The 13,581-nt window shown below is 36.3% G+C and overlaps 1 pseudogene; it reads right to left on the reverse strand.

The window, feature by feature from the left end:
- Nucleotides 1-602: 602 nt before the first annotated feature.
- LOC148878881 (putative histone chaperone ASF1A pseudogene) lies at nt 603-11,840 on the reverse strand (annotated as a pseudogene).
- Nucleotides 11,841-13,581: the final 1,741 nt, after the last annotated feature.

A 13,581-nucleotide genomic window follows, 5' to 3' on the forward strand; every position in this document is an offset into this window, starting at 1 on the left:
GCAAGGGGTTTTCATTTTTTGTAGTGGAGTAGTATATGCTGATTTGGGTATTGAATACTCTGTTGCAAATGATGATGAATAACAATAGTATATGCTGATTTAGGTATTGTTTTCTCAATAATACTCTGTATTATGCTTGTTTACAATTTCTGGTCATCTTAATCCACACTAGTGGAATATTTAGGTGATTTAGCAGTAGCAGTTAAATTAAGTTAAATAATATTGTAACTTAATGTTTAGGTGATTTAGCAGTAGCACTATATTTTCTGTTAAGTTAAATAATATAGTAACTTGATATTTAGGTGATTTAGCAGCAGTTTCTGGAATCAAGCTTTACATAGTCTGTATGCAGGATTGAATCAATATATGTGGTGTTCAAAATAAATATTTTTTTAATGAAAGTTTCTGATTAAATGTATGCTTAACTGTTGGAAGCATGATTGGGTATATGAATCAAATGTATGCTAAACTGTCACCAATTGTGCACAAGAATTGTTGAATTCCTTTGTTATTGGGTATATGAATCTTTTCACCCCTTCACCTTAATAGTAAAAAAAACAAAAAAAGGCTAAGAGGGAGGTGGAGGTTGTTCTCTTCTCTCACTATGTTTCTGGATGGAAGTTGTTGGGGAACTTGGTTACCCGGGGTTTCTCAGCAAAGATGTTTCTCTGGACACGGTCAATAACCACTCTTGGGGGTGGTTCCTCTTTCAGGTGCTCATCCTCATAGTCATTGTTCACATAGTATTCCACTCTAATGAACTCCTGTCCAAGATAAGAACAAGTCAGCAGCACCACCGTTTAACCAATGATATCCTCTTCTCTGATCTTTGAAGGATCGTGTGGATCAGCCTGGCAACAGATTGATCATAGGTCTCCTCCTCTGCCGACCCAACATATATGAGTTTCCACTCCAAATCTGTACAGAAAATGGAATATGTCAATATACGAGCCCTCTATAATTAGCATTATGCTTTGAATTGTGAAAGTTTACAAATTAAGTGCAGAACAGTCTGAAGTATTATTTGCCAATGCTGGTAGAGCTCTTGAAGATTGGAGTCTAATTTAAATTTCTTTTTTCTTCCTTTGGTAAATATTGATGTGCAAGGTGCCAATTGGCTGGTTGGTAAGGCCTCCAAGTGGTTGTAGCGGAGGCTTGGGTTGGGGGATAGGCTACCCCTGTTGTGTAGCCCCATGGAGTAAAAAAGATAAGCATTGATGTGAGCAAAGGCTTCCAAACCTTGCTTCTCTTTATCAATGGCAGCAACTCTGAAGATAGCTATGGCTATTGACAAAAGCAAAATTCTGTAACTTAAAATTTTATAATATGGTGAGTATAAGAAACATAACATGTTGTGAGAAATTAAGATTGCTAAACACTCTCTTTTCTAGATACAGACAAATTGACTAAGTCAACACACACACAAAATATATATATATATATATATATGAATAAAGGAGAATAGTTGTTATGGTTGCTTAGGCAGATTCATCAAATAGATCTGTAAACACTTTGGCACAAAGCCACCATGCTCTCCTTAGGGTGTGGGCCATTGATTCTTCTTGAAACTTCTATTGGTCTTCTTTCTTCAAAAGTATGGATGCATCCTCTCCAATTCCATGTTTTTCCTGGCAAAAGTTATTTTGGAGAGTCCTACTGCACCAAAAAGAAAAAATCAAAGCATTTTTCTGGGAAAACACATTGAAGATAATCAATACAAATGAGATTCTCCAATGAAGAAGGAAAGCTTGGAGCTTTCACCTTGTGTGTTCCTTTGCTTAGATAGTGATGAGAATATCAATAATCTATTCTTAACTTGCTCTTTCATAGCTTATATATGAAACCACTTTTTCTCTCTATTGAGCTTCTTGGACTCCATCTGATGTCTTGGTATTTTTCAGCTCTAACTTGATCTTTCTATGCAAGAAGAGAGGGAGAATCATGTGGACATTACAGGACAGCTGTTCTTTGGAGTGTATGAAAATTGATAAGTGTAGTCAGTTGGGTTATCACTAGGGTGGAATAGATTAAGTGGTTGTTAGGTGGTGGCTGTTCATGACAATTGTTGAAGTCAGTTTTTTCAAGCACGGGAGGTACCAGAGAATAGGAGGATGAGAATGGACTTTGGTGGGTTTGCATTGAGAATCTCGGTCCATCATGTAAGGGGGGGAGGGGGGGTGTTTCAATCCCAAACATCCATTTTGTACAAGACAATGATCCTAATTTTGTTACTTTCAGACATCATTGACAATGGGAATACAATTGGAAGGAGAAAGCATCAGGAGGACAAGAAAGTAAATTTCAGTACAATGAGTTATTGGATAAATGGTTGCTTAATATAACAATCAAGCATTTAAATCCCAAAATTACCTAATAGAAGGCCTTTGGTTGTTTTTTAAAAGAATAGAGCACTATCACTGCCAATTTTAAAAAGTGTGTCAGGTTAATGCCTTGACAAAAGGCTTAAGGAAACACCTTGAGGATCAACCCAGAGGCCCACGCCAATGTTGTCAGATTGGCAGGAACTAGCTAAGGAATATAAATTCCAATGTTGTCCGATTTTGACCATACCAGACTGTTGGACTGTTAGAACTGGGAACCAGTAGTCAAACCAGTTTTTATGCTGACTAGTTCTTAGAAATGTGGACCTGGTATACTTCGGCCAGTTTTGGCTGATACATATGGTTTTTAATTCTGAAATTTTGATATGAAACTTTGCAAGTCATGTATCATGGATGATGATAATTCAATTTTATCTTTAAATATGATGAATGTGTTATTTGGAACTGCAAGTATGGAATTTTCTAAATTCTCATAATTTTTTTATTTTTATTTTTATTTTTGGGATGATAACTATATTTATTTTAAATACTTTTTAATTAAAAATTCCATGCTTGGGAGACTTGTGACTCTTATGTTCATTTTATTATCCCTTATCTTTATATTGGTTAATGTATTTATTGAGTGTTGTGTAATTTATGCATAGTTAATTCAGGCAAGTGTACCTTAGTCAAATGTGCGTATAATAATGAGAAAATTGTCGATCCCACAGAAACTAGATCACAGCACCAAATCAATTTTAAATTAACCTAAGTTGAACTTGTGAATCAATTGAATGAATGAAAAGTAAAAGAATTAATGCAAATCCAATAACTTAATAAAAGCTGAATTGATGGATGAATGCAATTGGGGTTTAGATTTCATTAAACCAAGGCTACATAATTATCTATTTAATCCAACTCAAGACTGAAATTACCCTAAGGTATATTAAAATTATTTGCATGTGATGATGGATTTTCCTAAATTAATTAATAAGCTTTCTCAAGTCATATTAATCCTTTATTAATCCAATTCTACCATCAAATTTCTAAGTGGTTGTCAAAAGGAAAAATAAGCATTAATTTCTTTGGAAACCTCTAATCGTTGAAAGGGATTTGACTCACTAACATTCTTTGATCCCCACACATGAGTTAATCATCTTTCGATATCATAGTCTTCACGCGATTTTTATTGCCTAGGAATCTAATTCATAACAATCCCTTGGTCGGTCATGCATGAATCATCAAATCATTAAAAGATTGGCCAATTCTTTTAAAGCATTAAGCATAACAATAAAAATTCCCCATGCAAATAATAAATGTCTCGAATTGAATTAAACAAATAACTATATAATCTTAAGATCAAAATCCATCTAAACCCTAGCTAAGAGAATTTAGCTAGGCATCATTAAACTCAACATACTCAAGAAAATTAAAGGGGAAACACAACAAGAACACATCAAAGAATGAATAGAATAACAACAAAACTTTAGCCTTTGAAGGTAGAAGACAAGTGCAGTAACTAAGGCTAGGCTGAACACATCAAAGACAAGTGAATTCGGCCAGGCCTTGTAGCAGAGGCTAGGGTGAACCCATATGACTTACGTGGAGATCAATGATGGGGTCCCACGTCATACAAAGAGAGACAAGCTAACCAGTTCGAAAGGAAGTGAGCCTGAAATCTTAATGGGCCTAAGGCCCAATTCGAATTGGGCTAATTAGATTAGTTAAGAGATGGGCGAATTCGAGTTTAGATCTGCTTCTAGATCAGCAAGAGGATAAGATATGTCTTATCCACTTAAGAGTTTTTATCTAAATAAAGATTTGGATCAAAGAACCCTCTCCTAATATGATTAGGAAGCTGATCCAAGAAAGATTATAAATAGAGGGAGAAATCCTTCTGTTAAATACTTTTGCAAATCTTAGATATTCTCTTTGTTCTTGTCGCCCTACCCTGTTCGATCTCTAGTTCTTGGAGTGATCAAGATTAGATCGTGATATTGTCTCTTGCTAGAAGAAACAATCTTGAAGTTGTGCTCACATCCCTATGTGATTCTTGATGAAGAATCTTTTTGCTGATCCTACCTCACCCTAAGCTGTGCCATCTTCAGTGGATGAAGGATTTGATGAACTCTTTGGGCGTGAACACCCACAATGAGAACTACTGCTGATTCCGTATCAGGTATATCCCTCCCTTAATCTTGGTTTCAGATTTGGTTCGGTTTGTTTCAAGAACGAACATTGAAAAATGCAATTTTTCTAAATCAGGAAATAAGATTCCCAGAAGGGAGAAAGAAATTTTTGAGATTTCACCCAGCCACCCTGCATGGTTCAGCCATCCATATAGTGGATCTCCCTTCCCTTCAGTGGTATCAAAGCTAGGTTCAAGTCCTGATCCAACTCTGGACCAAATATGTTTTTGCACTAATGGGGAAATACTGTTCTACCCGATTTGCACAAGTTTGTAGTTTTCTAGGAATTGGTTCCTAGTTTTTGGGCGTGTAGATTTGAAATTAGTTCTTTATTATTCTTTAATGGTTATAGAATGGTTCTGTAATTATTTCTTGGATTCTTGGGTTGTTGTGTGATGGAGATTGAATAATTTAAAGGTGACAAGATTTGCGCACCCTGCAATTTTTCATTCTATTCATTTTGGTTTATATATACATATATATATATATATATATATATATATATATATATATATATATATATATATATATATATATATTAGACAAAATGTATAGGATTTCATGTGATCTAATTATTAGAAAATTAGGTTTTTCCATTTTTTTTACATCCGAAGACTTGTTGGAATGCATGAAAGAAGAGAAGTCCTTTTGTAGTTTAAGAAACTGCAATCTGTGATTTACAGATATTGATTTCACTATCTGCATTAACCCTTTGTTTTACAGGTTTGCAATCACACATACAACCCTCTGATATGTTTTCTTGCTGATTCTTGATTGTCTTTAATCGGTTATAATTAATTTCAGATCACAATCTTGAATTTGATCTTGCAATGGACACCAAACCCTAGGCCAGTTTGACCCAAGATTGGTCCAAACTGGTTGGAGCAAACCTGTGATTCAATAGGGGTTTGTTTTTAGCCCAAATTCTGATTTGGGTTAGGGGTTTGATGGCCCATTACAAGATGCAATTCAGCCCTCCCTGTAAAACCTAGTTTTGTTAAGCTAAAACTACATTAGCCCTAATTCAACATAAATGTTTGCAGTTCAGCCCATATACCTAGATAATGTTATATGATAATATTATGGACTTTAATGGGATGATATTGATTTAACTTAATTAATTAAGGGTTTTATAGTTGATTTAATTGATTAGATCAATTATGTGATAGTTTCATGCATGTGATGTATGATGTGTAATGTGCTACGTACATGAGTCATAAGCACTTAGCCCATGTTCATTCGTTAGTAGCTCTCGATGCACACCATGGCTGAATGCACATTATTGCCATGGTGCCCTAAACATCATTGAATTATCTCCATTTTCGATGGCCCCAAATCAATTTCCTCCCCAAGAGGAACCGTGCGGAACCCTAGCCATTTTGGGCCCATTTGAATATGACTTTAAGAAAGTCAGTGGGAGCCACTTTGGTTTGACCTAAATCAGATCTAGAGACGTAACAACTTGTTCCCTCCAAATTTATATAAGTGCATGTGATAAGGAGATTCATATGATGAACTCTCTAAAGGCCTTCTATCATTAGCAAGATGATGGGTTTATCAGTAATGAAGAGATGCACCATAAAATTGGGTTATCCATTTGCTAGTGAGTCCGTTTGATTGATTCATAAGATGATAGGGGCGTCATAGACTGATGTAGGAGGGGTCTATCCTAAAATGGAAGACTCTCTCATTGTACCTTGGCATTCACGAATATGACGGGTCCGTACTTACTAGATAGAAAGGTTTAACTTAAAATGGCAATGAACCTTGTCTGACAGAGGCCAAAGGGAAAGCTCATAAGATGAGTGGATATGGTCATTTATAGAAAGTGGTGGGGTTATACAACCAAAACAGTTGGCTCTATGCACCATATGTGATTTCCCACATTTCTAGAGACTTAACTGTGTATCCGTCACTAAGATGGGAGGAAAATCTCAAAGATGAAGAAATGGAAATGGAACATAGATTAAAAGCCTTTTCTATATAAATAACATGAATCAATTTAGGTTATGAACTAATAATTTGCATTGCCTCTTATCAGAAATGGCAATCAAACAATTCACCAAACTGTTGGACAATAATAAGCTTAAGGGCCCAAACTATGCTGACTGGTTCTGTAACCTTATGATGGTGCTGACGTTCGAGAAATTGAACAAGTTAGACAAAAACCTTGCACCAGAACGTCTGGGTGACAGGGTTTCCGAGGCACGAAAGAAAGAGTATTAAGAATGGGAGGAGAAAATTTCTCTTGCCTGGTGTTATATCATAGCCTCCTTGGACAATTCGATATAGCGACAGTTCGATAAGATCAAAATGTCCAATGATATCATGGATAGTCTGAGGACGATGTATAAAGAGCATAATCATTCTACTCGACAGAAAGTCCTAAAATTGTTTATGACCACTCAAATGACTAAGAACCAACAAGTTCATGACCATTGTCTAAAGACGATGGGCTATATCAATGAATTGGAGGCTCTTCGTTCAGGGCTTGATGATGACACTAAAATTGATGTTGTTCTTAACTCTTTTCCACCCTCCTTCAATCAATTTATCATGAATTACAATATGAATAAGCTAAAAGTTAGCCTTCAAGAACTCAACAATATGTTGCAGAGGGTTAAAGAATTGATTAAGAATGATAAGCCGATTGCCATGCTTGTTGAAAGTGGCAAATTAGGCAAGAAGGGGAATGCAAAGAAGAAGCCTTAGAAGAAAGTTGGCAAGACCAAAAAGTAGAAGAATGATAAGACAACATATGCATGTCACTTTTCCAAGTAGACCGGCCACTGGAAGATGAATCGTCCTCAATATCTAGAGACCGAGAAGTAAGGTAATTTTGAATCTTTTATCATAGAAACAAATTTGTTGGACACTTCTGTGTCTTGGTGTATTGAATCTGGGGCTTTTACTCATGCATGTAACACATTGCAGGGGTTCAAGACAAGAATAGGATAAGTGACGGAAAAATGACTATTTACTTGGGGACTTATGCAACTATTGTAGTTATAACCATAGGAACTGTAGAATTGTATTTTAGACAAGGAGTTATTTTACTTGAAGACTGTCTTTATATACCTAATTTGAGAAGAAATTTGATTTTTATTTCAAAATTGTGTATGGATGGTTATTCTATTTTATTCAGTAATGTGATTACTATTAAATGGAATAACAAATTTCTCACTTATGGAGAACTTGAGAATGGTCTCTATGTTCTCCATCCTTCTCTACAAACTAATTTAACTGAAACTATATCGGAAATAATCCTCAAGAAAAGAGCATGTGATACAATTAATCACACGTGCTTGTGGGATTACTGACTTGGCCACATTAACATAGATTGTATCACAAGGTTGGTAAATGATGGTCCTTTGGATTTTCTAATTGTAGAAGATATTCCAACATGTGAACCTTGCCTTCAGGGTAAGATGATGAAACGACCTATAAGTCTAAAAGATCTACAAGCACACTAGACCTAATACATACTAATGTATGTGGGTTCCATGAATGTTAGGACACATAATTAGCATGTTTACTTTATGACATTTACCGATGATTTTTCACGGTATGGTTACATGTACCTAATGAGACATAAGTCTGAATCCTTTGAAAAGTTCAAGAAATTTAGACAAGAGGTCGAAAAATAGTTGGGAAGACAAATTAAGGTCCTTCGATCAAATCGATGAGGCGAATATCTCTCCGACGAATTCAGGGACTACTTAAAGGAAAATAGGATTGTATCATAACTAGCTCCTCTTGTAACACCACAATTAAACGATGTATCGGAGAGGAGAAATCGAACTCTATTAGATATGGTCTATTCACTTCTCATCTACTCAGAGTTACCTGTATTCTTTTGGGGTTTTGCATTAGAAACTATGATTTATGTGTTGAACCGAGTTCCAACCAAATCCATTCCTAAGACTCTATATGAGCTATGGACTGGTAAGTAACCAAGTGCAAGACAGTTGAAGATTTGGGGATGTCTGGTACATGTTAAAAGAACAAGTGCTAACAAATTGAGACCCAAAAACTAGTCGTTGCCTGCTTATAGGATACCCCAAAAGTTCTATAAGTTACTTATTCTATAATCCAAAAGACCAAAAGGTGTTTTGCAGTCAAAATGCCCACTTCCTAAAAGAAGATTACATTCTGGACAATCATCATCAGTATATTGTTCTTGATGGGGAGAGCCTAGGAGTAGTAGGAGATGTCCCACAAGCTCTAGAAAATAATCGACCTAGAAGGTCTACGCAGGTTTTTAGGCCTCCAATTCGTTACGACTGCGATTAAGAAAGTTACTTGATGAAAGCCATGATCTGTGAGGAGGATCCCATGACTTATACGAAAGCTATGTTGGACATAGATTCTTTAAAGTGGATAGATGCCATGAGAGCTGAGATTGACTGAATGAAGACCAATGGAGTCTGGACTCATGAAAATCCACCCCCTGGGGTAAAAGCAATTGGTTGCAAATGGATTTACAAGATAAAGAAGGGCCTTGATGGGAAAGTTGAGACTTACAAAGCTCGTCTTGTGGCGAAATGGTACACTCAGAAAGAGGAATCAACTATGAGAAAACCTTTTCACCAATGGTCATGCTCAAGTCCATTAGGATCTTGCTAGTTGTAGTAGCCCACCATGATTACGATATTTGGCAAATGGATGTCAAAACCTTATTCCTAAACGAAGATCTTACTAAAGATATCTACATGCAGCAACCGTAAGGATTCATTGCTACAGGTCAAGAATACATGGTGTGTAAACTCAATTGATCCATATATGGACTTAAGCAAGCTTCTAAGAGCTGGAACATTTGGTTTGACTCTACCATCAAACAGTTTGACTTTGTACAGAATCCGGATGAGCCATATGTTTATAGATAAACAATGAGAGATAAGGTTATGTTCCTGGTTCTGTATGTAGATGACATCATATTCATTGGGAATAATGTGGGAATGCTAACTATGATGAAAGTGTGGCTTTCACAACAATTCTCCATGAAAGATCTTGGAGAAGCCTCCTACATCTTGGGACTTTGACTTTATAGAGATAGATCGAAGAGGATAATAAGATTATCCCAGTCTACTTACATTGACAAGATTGTCAAAAGATACAGTATGGAGATTGTCAAAAGATACTTTCAGGCACGGAGTCACTCTCTCCAAAGGTATGTTTCCCAAGACTCCTGAGAAGATTAAGGGCTTGAGAGAGGCTCCCTATGCCTCAGTCGTAGGGAGCATCATGTATGCCATGTTGTGCACTCGGTCTGACATTGCTCAGGCAGTGAGTGTGGTAAATAGATACCAATCAAACTCAAGACAGGAGCACTGGACAGCTATTAAAAACATATTGAAATACTTTCAAAGGACAAAAGAGCTATGTCTAGTATTTAATGGTAGTTCACTACAGATCCTAGGGTATACTGATGCTGACTTTCAGTCAGACCTAGATAATAGAAAGTCTACATTTGGTTATATCTTTATGATAGGGTCTTGTGTAGTAAGAAAAATAGCCCACGACCCAAGCCAAGCACATTGCCATAAGTGAGACTACCTAATGAATTAGGAATCCAGCACATCACTCATTCCACTGTTGTGTGACAACACTAGATCTATGAGAGATTATTATTATTATTAAAAGGTAGCATCAGCGGAGAATGTGGTAGACCCATTGACTAAGCTACTAACACTGAAAGTGTTTGAGAAACATGTGAAAAGTTTGGGACTGAGGCTTGTACCCAATTGGACCTAAGTGCAAGTGGGAGCTATTAGACAGTGTATGCCCTTAGCTTCAATCAGATTGATGTACTTATTTACATTTAATGTAAATGAATGAAGTACATAATTGATTCATTTTATTATGGTGTGTTTCTATATAATATGCATAAACTGGACACTGATGAAACTTGTGTTAGTTTAGAATCTTCACAATCGTTGGATAGACCTGGGGAAGTTTATCTTACCAAGGTTGATACTCATGTGCTACCAAAAAGGTTGGGGTGGCTTGTCTCAGCTACCAGGATGAGACCTGAAGCACATGTAGTGTGGGCTTGATTGAAACTTTAAACCGGACCATTTTCCAATTATGCCCTGGACCTTGGAAATAAATGGGCAAAACTGGAAAGTTACACCTAACCCCTAGACTCGATTATGGTACTACACTAGGTGTTGGATTGGATTGTCTTTGATATGCCAATCAGTGAGATCCTTAGAGGGGGTCAAAACTTGGGTATGTTGAGGCAGTCCGAGAATTCACCTGAGTGGATGATCATAGTGACAAGATCAACCCCTTTGTCGGACAAAGTGAATGATCGAGGAATGCACTCTCTCTGATGGAAACCTAAATTCCTAGCATTTGATTTCAAATTTGCTAATATTTGTTTTTGCAAAATATATTTATATGGAGATATACAAATATATATATATATATATATATATATATATATATATTATGGTTTCACAAAATGTTTATAAAAATGTTTTAATTATCGAGATCCATATGAGTAGAGAGTGCAACATTGTACATTGCAACTGAGGGAGAGGTCCTCTCTTGCCGGACAGTGTTTGATCATTATGGGCTGAGAGGTTAAGTGTAAGACCATTTAGGGTTTATACCTAATGGGCTAATCTCACATAAGTCCATAGTCCTTGGGCGTTCATAAAATGGCTGAACCCAATGACCATTTAGTGTAAATGTTGGGTCTGCTAAGAGCCCATACTGATGGACTCAGGGGTTCGTTGTCTTCAGTAGTGAATCCGGGTAGGCCTTGTAACAAAGGCTAGGCTGAACCCATATGGCTTATGTGGAGATCAATGATGGGGTCCCACGCTATACAAAGAGAGCCAAACTAGCCAACATTCAAAAGGAAGTGAGCTTGAAAGCTTAATGGGCCTAAGGCCCAATTCAAACTGGGCTAATTAGATTAGTTAAGAGATGGACAAATTTGAGTTTAGATATGCTTCTGGATCAGCAAGAGGGTAAGATATGTCTTATCAATTTAGAAGTTCTGATCCAAATAAAGATTTGGATCAAAGAACCCTCTCCTGATATGATTAGTAAGCTGATCCAAAAAGGATTATAAATAGAAGGAGAAATCCTTCTTCTATTAAATACTTTTGCAAATCTCAGATCTTCTCTCTGTTCTTTCCGCCCTACCCTGTTTGATATCTAGTTCTTTGAGTGATCGAGATTGGATCTTGATATTGTTTCTTGCTAGAAGATATAATCTTGAAGCTGTGTTCACATCTCTATGTGATTCTTGCTGAAGAATTGGGGTTCTTGTTGAAGAATCTCTTTGTTGATCCTGTTTCACCCTAAGCTGTGTCATCTTCAGTGGAGGAAGGATTTGGTGAATTCTTTGGGCATGAACACCTACATTGGGAACTATTGCTGATTCCGCATCAGGTATATCCCTCCCTTAATCTTGGTTTCAGATTTGGCTTAGTTTGTTTGAAGAACGAACCTTGAAAAATGCAATTTTTTCGCCTAGCCACCCTGCATGGTTCGGCCATCCATATGATGGATCTCCCTTCCCTTCATAATTGATTGTTATAATCAGTTGAGAATGGGGAAGGATTCACTCTATAGGTTTTGCAAAATTCTCTAAGAAACCGGTCGATTGAATGACATGTTACAAAGTACTGTGGAGGAACAAGTTGCTAGATTCCTACACGTATTAGCACAAAGTGTTAGGAATAAAATGATGGGATTCCATTTTAGTAGGTCTAGAGGAACTGTGAGTCATCACTTTAACTTGGTACTAGATGCAGTTTTAAGTCTAGAAGATAGGTATTTAATCCAACCAAATGGTGCAGTAGTACCTCCTAAGATTAGAAACCGAGCTGACTTTTGGCCATACTTTAAGGTAACAAACACATCAAAGTGTACATACATATGAACTATCTACACTATTTTTTAGGCATTAAAAATTAAAATACATTATTAAAATGAAATGCTTCACAGGATTGTGTTGGGGCAATTGACGGCACACATATACTTGTAAAGGTTTATGTTGCAGATGTAGCTCGATTTCGTGGCCGTAAAGGTTACCCCACACAAAATATTCTTGTTGCATGTTCATTCGACCTGTGTTTCACGTATGTATTACCTGGATGGGAAGGTGCTTCATTAGATTCCCACATGTTAACTATGCACTAGCGAGAGAACATAAACTATATGTTCCTGTAGGTATTAATACAAATTCATGAAGGCCATATAGATGTTGCACAAGTAGATGTAATGGTTTGTTTCTAATCTTGTTCTTTATATATTTAATTAGGTAAATATTATCTTGTGGATGTTGGGTTTGCTTTAAAGATTGGATTTTTAACACCGTATTGCAACACAAGATACCATCTAAAGGAATGGAGAACACATTAACCCAAGAATCCAAAAGAATTATTCAACCTCCGTCATGCATCACTTAGGAATGCAGTTGAATGAATCTTCGGTGTCCTTAAGAAACTTTTCTCGATTTTGGTTTCTGAACAACATTACCCATTCAAAACTCAAGTGAAGGTAGTATATGCTTGTTGCATATTATATAACCTTGTCATGGGAGTAAATCCATATGATCGGATCATGCTTGAGTATGACCAAGATGGAGGAGATGCAGACTTGGATACAAATGATGGAGATGAGTCAGATAATGAGATAGATACCCACATGTTATTGAATTTGTTATATGTATTGTATTTGGTACCATGCATGTAATTGTTTGAAAGTGTGTCATGTTGTATTACATGTAATACCAAGTATCTCGGTTTAGGCATCGAAATTAATTTTAGTTGTTTGTTTTTGTTATATGGGATCTTGCTCTAAACTTGTATTTTTAAGTGTACTCCACTCTTGTATGGATTTTAAACATTTTAATATTCAACATGTGTGTTGGTGGATTTAGTAGCTTATATTATTGAATTTGTTATATGTATTGTATTTGGTACCATGCATGTAATTGTTTGAAAGCATGTCATGTTGTATTACATGTATGAAATGACTAATTGCACTATGATTTCTTTATTTGAACCAGCAATGGACTATGCACCTATTCAAGATGACATTAGGTCTGT

Source organism: Nelumbo lutea, chromosome 1 (genome assembly GCF_056320005.1).
Source record: "Nelumbo lutea isolate HS-2025 chromosome 1, American lotus-T2T, whole genome shotgun sequence".
Classification (NCBI taxonomy): domain Eukaryota; kingdom Viridiplantae; phylum Streptophyta; class Magnoliopsida; order Proteales; family Nelumbonaceae; genus Nelumbo; species Nelumbo lutea.